The 7,200-nt window shown below is 33.6% G+C and overlaps 1 pseudogene; it reads left to right on the top strand.

The window, feature by feature from the left end:
• The first annotated feature begins 935 nt into the window (after positions 1-935).
• Positions 936-6,510, top strand: LOC115956925 (annotated as a pseudogene).
• The last annotated feature ends 690 nt before the right edge of the window (positions 6,511-7,200 follow it).

Here is a 7,200-nt window from a genome sequence, read left to right as displayed (position 1 = left end):
GTTTTGATGCGAGAATATCTTATTGGAGGGTGTAATAGGGAGTTTTATTTTGAATCCTAACATAATATAATTCTAAAGTGATATAAAATATATGGATTCAGTATAAAACTATTATAGTGTGAAGTCTATATTTTCCAATAGAAGATTAGATAGTAAAACACTTGCTTTTATTTATTTATTTATTTATTTTTTCGATTACACTATTTTGCAAATATATTATTTATGTAACCAAAATTGAAATATATTAGTTATGTGACTACTTTTAGAACTCAAGTCTTCTCTAAAACCTTGAGTTCCACTAGAAATTTTAAAACATATAATATTCATGATTTTCTCCATGGACTTGAGTTCTCCCCTTGGAACAACTCGAGTCTCAAAGACTCGAGTTTCAAAAGTGGTCATATAACAAAAATGTTTCAAAATCGGAGACATAACTAATATGTTTCGAAAATTAGCCTAATAGGCAAAAAATACCTAACGCACAATTGCAATCCTATTAAATGATAGGATTTTGGCTTATCTATGTACTAAATACTATAGGAAAGGTCTGGATCTAGTGTTTTGTGTATTGAAACCATTTAGGATGTGAACATGTAAGAAAGTCTGGATCTAGTGTTTTGTGTATTGAAACCGTTTAGGATGTGAACATGTAAGAAGTGTTTGACACATGTCTTAATGAATTCAATGCATAAGAATACTGAACCCAAGTCATTTTCTACTATTACTGATTGTACAGTCTCATGCTACCTAATTACAAGGAATAAGTAAAATAAAATAACGTTAAAGCCCTCATAAAAGATTCTCACAGTGAGGAGAATGTTTATAAATACTACTACCGTAGCCCTACGTAAACATAAAGCCAATCGTTTTCAGTCTCAGATCACCAAATTTCTTTGTTTTTGTTCTCTATCAACAATCCATATCATTGCAACGTCATGATATCCATTGCAGTGACACCGCTTTTCTATTGTATTTGTCTAAGTCGAGTCTTGTTGATCACCACTGTCTTTATCATCCTTGCCTTCACTTCTTCTTTTGCAACTTCACCTTCCAATATAGGTCAAGAAGCAGAGGCTCTTTTGGAATGGAAAGCAAGCCTTGACAACCAAAGCCAGTTTCAGTTGTCTTCATGGGTTGGAAACATCACTTGCCAGTGGGTTGGAATTTCTTGCAACAACTTTAGCAGCATCTCTCATGTCAACCTCACAGGTGTTGGTTTAAAAGGTACACTCTACTCTTTCAGCTTCTCATCCTTACACAGCCTTATAAGTCATAGTCTCAGCTACAACTTACTCTACGGTACCATTCCTTCCCATTTGGGCAACCTTTCTGAGCTAATCTACCTTGATTTATCTGCCAATCAACTCTCTGGAATAATTCCACCTGAATTATGCCAACTAACAAGCCTTGTCATATTAAATCTCAATGAAAATGACATCACTGGATCCATTCCTCATCAAATTGGAAAGCTACACTTGCTCAATGAGCTAAATTTGTTTAGTAACAGTCTCATAGGTTCAATCCCTGTATCAATTGGAAACTTGACCAACTTAATCTTTCTACGCCTTTATGTTAACAGCCTTTCCGGTTCCATTCCTCATGAACTTGGAAATCTAACATCACTTAGGACACTCTCTTTGCACCGCAACATCCTCAGGGGCTCAATACCCGTGTCTATCGGAAGCTTGGGCAATTTAACCATTTTAGCTCTTAGTGAAAACAAATTTTCTGGATCTATTTGTCATGAAATTGGGATGCTTGCATCTCTTACTTGGCTTAATTTTTATAACAACAATCTCTCAGGTTCAGTTCCTACTTCGATAGGAAATTTAGGCAACTTGAATGTTTTATGCCTTGACAGTAACAAACTTTCTGGATCCATACCTCAAGAAATTGGAATGTTGGGATCTCTTCTTGTATTTTCTTTGACTGACAACAATCTCTCTGGTCAAATCCCTGCATTTGTAGGAAACTTGACTAAGCTCACCAGATTGAGGCTTCACATAAATAAGTTATATGGCTATATCCCACAAGAAATAGGAAAGCTCAAATTTCTTACCAATCTATACCTGTCCATGAATGATCTAAATGGCTCAATCCCTTATGAATTTAATAATCTTACATATCTCGAGCATTTCGAACTGTCTAAAAACATGTTATCTGGCTATCTTCCACAAAATGTTTGTAATGGTAGATCACTCCAAAACTTCATCGCATTTGACAACTATCTCATAGGCTCCATTCCAAAAAGTTTGAGAAACTGCACCAGCTTAATAAGAGTGAGGCTTGAGAGAAACCAATTAAGAGGAAATATATCAGAAGACTTCGGCATTTACCCGAATTTGAAGTACATCGATTTGAGTGATAACAATTTCTATGGAGAAATTTCTACAAAGTGGGGGCATTTCCAAAATTTGCAAAGCATGAAAATCTCCAATAACAAAATTTCTGGTGTAATACCTCCTGAGCTTGGAAGATCCACTCAGCTACGCTTACTTGATCTCTCATTCAATCATCTAATTGGGCATATTCCAAAGGAGTTAGGAAGGTTGGCATCATTGTTTCACCTTAATCTAGGTGATAATAAACTTTCTGGCAGTATTCCTTTGGAAATTGGAATGCTATCCGAACTACAATATCTTATTCTCTCAGCCAACAATATAACCAAATCAATTCCTGAACAGATAAAAGGGTGCTCGAAATTGTTAAACTTGAGCCTAAGCAAAAATAAACTTAGGGGGAGTGTTCCCTTTGAGATCGGCAACCTACACTTTCTTGAAATGCTCGATTTAAGTGAGAATTCACTGATCGGGAAAATACCAACAGAACTTGGAGGACTGCAAAGCTTGGAAATATTGAATCTCTCCCACAATGAGCTCTCTAATTCTATTCCAACCACTTTTGATGAAATGTCAAGCTTGATCATTGTTGATATATCATATAATCAATTGGATGGTCCTCTCCCAAACAATAAAGCCTTTCGTGAGGCTCCATTTGGAGCATTGAGAAATAATAAAGGTTTGTGTGGTAATGCTTCTAGTTTGAAGGCCTGCCCTTCCTCCATTACTTGGAACGAGAATCCTAGCGAGACAAAGAGAAATAAAGTGTTGATTTTCTTTATTATTCCCATCCTAGGAACAATGTTTCTCTCATTGATTGTAGCTGGGATTCTTTACACTCTTCTCAAGCGCCCTGGGCTGAGGAACAAGCTAAACAATAGAAGAGAAGTACAAAATGGTAACATGTTGGCAATTTGGAGCTGTGATGAGAAAATGCTATATGAAAACATCATTGAAGCAACTGAGGAATTTGACTCCAAACATTGTGTCGGAGTGGGAGGGTGTGGAAGTGTTTACAAAGCAGAGTTGCAAGTAGGTCAAGTTGTTGCTGTAAAAAAGCTTCCTTCAGTAGAAGACGGTGGAATTTCCCATGCAAAAGCTTTCGAGAATGAGATTCATGCTCTACTAGAAATTAGGCATCGCAATGTGGTAAAGCTTTATGGTTTTTGCTCACATCCACGACACTCATTCTTGGTTTATCAGTTCTTAGAAGGGGGAAACCTGAAAGAGACACTGAGCAACAAAGAAGAGGCAGTTAATTTTGAATGGATCTGAAGGGCAAATGTTATTAGAGGTGTGGCTGATGCTCTATCCTACATGCATCATGATTGCTCACCTCCAATCATCGAGACATTTCAAGCAAGAACATCATGTTGGATTTGGAATATGAAGCTCACATCTCTGATTTTGGCACAGCTAAGTTTTTAAAGCTTGAATCGTCCAACTGGACTTCATTTGCTGGAACATTTGGATACACCGCTCCAGGTATTCGCCCAACCCCCCCCCTCCCCTCCCCCTTTTGGCATGCTTTTCCCTCTTGAAATACTTTTCTATCTCTAGCAACTCTCTAGTTCGTGTAATTAAGTGCCCATCATAGTTCATAGTGGTAAAATAGGTTTATCATCCGTTGCCATTTCATTCTCCAAATTTTCATTTCTGTTGAAGTATTATCATAAAGGAAAACAAAAAAAATCACTGTTAACTCTAAATATTTCTGTGTTTAGTTCCAGGTTTTTTTTTAATGGTTTTTTGTTTAAATATTAATTTTATCAGATCGTTAATTACTAAGTGATAATTGTTTGAACTTTGAATACCATATAACATGATAAATCAAACCATTTTATAATAATTAAGCTTTACTATGAGTTTATTTATTGAATGAGTACCAGAGTCACAATTCTTTTTCTGGAAGACCAAATGAAATATATCAATAATTTAAAAATCTACAAATAATACACATTAATATATATATATATATATATATATATATAAATTAAACATTAAGTATGTTTATTCAGCAAAAAAAAAAAAAACATTAAAAGTATTACTTTTATATGTTTTAACATCTACAATGTAATATAAAATAAAGGGTAAAAACATAAAATGCCTTGATACCCTGCGCTTTGGGATAGTTATAGTTAGACTCTCTGAAATTTTCTCTTAAATAATTTAGTACATATATTTTAGTATTTTAACAAACAGACCCCCCTTATATTTTTTAGCTCGTTTAATGCATAAATTTTGGTATTCTAATCAATAGACCCCCTAAAAGGGTGAGAAATAAAGTTAGGAGGGTCTATTTGCTACAGTACCAAAGTTTATGTATTAAATGACTAAAATAAAAAGTTCAAGGGTGTACGTTGAACCATCCTAAAGTACAAGGCGATGTTAGGAAATTTTTTCCTGAAAGAAATATAACAACAAAATGAAATCTTTTCTTTCGTTAATAGATGACAAAGAAGAACAGGTTAAAAACTTTTAACTATCATAGCATCTATTCCTCTAATGGAAAGAGATTTTTTTATTTTTTAAATCAACATTAAATCAATGACTCTCTAAATACAAAATAAAAAAGAGTTGGACAAAACACAATATTCGTTTCTAAGCTTTACTTTTAACTATCATAGCATCTATTCTTCTAATGGGAAAAGATAAAAATTTTAAATAATAAATAATAAATATTAAATTAATGACTCTCTAAATACAAAATAAAAAAGAGTTGGAAAAAATACACTATTTGTTTCTAAGCTTTATTTTATGATTGGTTCAATCCCTTAAAGATTAAAGTGATCTCTTTTATTCTCTTAATTATGTGGCCAAACTCAAAACTAACATGTGATCACTTTGCTATACAGAATAGGAATTAAAAGCAATCACTTTAAATTAGCAAAAGGCTATTAACAATGTCTTTAAAGTTTGTTTGGGACTAAAATGATCATTTTAAATTTGTAAGGGAGTGAAAGGCATCATGTTAAACTTAACGTTTCGAAAACATATGCTTAAAATGTCTCTAATTTATATATAGCCAAAAAAAATGATTATTAAAAGAAAAAAAAAATTGAGAAATTAGTATTAAAATGAGTATGTGTACCTTTTAAATTTCTTCTCTCTCTCTCTCTCTCTCTCACTAGACACACACATACACAAAGGAGGAATGGAGGAATTTGAAAAGCCAGGGGCCATTGTACCCCACCTCCACTCGTGCACCAAAAATATTGGTGTTTAAATGTGAACTTAAAAGGGTGTCTTAGCCTAAAAAGGAAAAAAAAAAAAGTTAAATAAGTATGCATTGTAAATTATATATGCATTATGCATCATAAACTTCAAAATTTTACGATCAAAACTGCATTTCAATGTTAATACGCAATTTCCATTCCATTGGCTAAATTAGTGTTAAAAAAAAAAAAAACCTTTATCGGGCAACTATTCACCCTAAACTATGATAGCACTATTAGATATGTGTAACCTTATGTGACCATTTGCAATGTGTAACCCTAAACTATGCAGCCATTTTCAATATGCACCAATAACTTGGACTCTAATTTGAATGGTGGGTGGATATCACAAATTATTCTCAAATCAAGGTGTTGATTGCAAAATTGTGAAGTTTAGAGTACTCGTTTCAAATTTGGTATAGTTAGGATGGATACTTGCAATTAAAAAGGGAAAAAAAAAAATTACAAAGGTAATTATGTTGAACAACACCCAAGATTTCCATGGTACGACACCAAGTGTTGGATATATAAGATTCTTCTATTTTGCAGAGTTTGCATACACAATGGAAGTGATCAAGAAATGTGATGTTTACAGTTTTGGAGTGTTAGCATTGGAAGTGATCATGGGAAAGCATCCAGGAGAACTCATCTCGTTTCTGTCATCATTATCAACAATAGCTTCAACTACCCATAATATACTGTTGAAGGACATGTTGGACCAACGCCTTGAAACACCTAGAAATCAAGTTGCATTGAAAGTGGTCTCTATTGCAAAGCTTGCATTTTCATGGAGACCAATCCAAAATCTAGGTCAACCATGCAGGAGGTTTCCCATGGGTTATCTATTGAAAGAGCACCTACATCAGAGGTGTACGACACGCTTACCGTGGGTTCACTGTTTAACAGTGCTTGATGTAGTAATTATGTGCTTCTCTTATTTGTTTTTTGTGATCTGACCTTCTTCACAGTCCGTCAGTTTGCTTAAGTGTATTGCATTTTAATCCAAAAAAAACCAATCCGAATCTAATTTTATTTGTTTTGCATCAGAAAGTAATACTGAATAGCTTATTTTTGGAGCAAATATATTCAATTTATAACTTTAAGAGGTATACGCGTGTACACTTCTTTGCACCGACTCCAAGCTCTTATATATACATGGATATTGGATACACTAAGTAGTGACACCCACTCTCCTTTTGTGTGCTTGACTAGAGAATTTGGCAAAAATAAATTCTTTTATCTAGTCATGTTGTAAGAGTGATCTTTTTTTGGGTGCACAGAGGTTTGAATTTTTTTTTTTTTTTTTTGGTTATTATAATCTTCTTATTTTCTAAGTCAAAACTTTTTCCTTGACTCAACTAGTATATGTAGGTGCGCGTCAGGGATATGAAATCGGGGATTTTTGTTTGAGGAACAAGTTTGTTTGTTTTGTTTTGTTTTTTTTTTTTTTTTTTGATGAAGAGGAACAAGTTATTGTAATAAAGAGAAACCACACACATATGTACATTAATTTATAATTATAGAGTAAGCCATAATTCATAAATAAATAAATATATATATATATATAATAACATAATATTGGTTATTGGTAGTTTTATCCTTGATGCATATTTAAGTCTGAGGGCAACGCGCGTGTACCCTAATGT

The sequence above is a fragment of the Quercus lobata genome, chromosome 8 (assembly GCF_001633185.2).
Source record: "Quercus lobata isolate SW786 chromosome 8, ValleyOak3.0 Primary Assembly, whole genome shotgun sequence".
Lineage (NCBI taxonomy): Eukaryota > Viridiplantae > Streptophyta > Magnoliopsida > Fagales > Fagaceae > Quercus > Quercus lobata.
The sequence above is the reverse complement of the archived record's forward strand: the minus strand, read 5'-3'. Positions and strand labels throughout refer to the sequence as shown.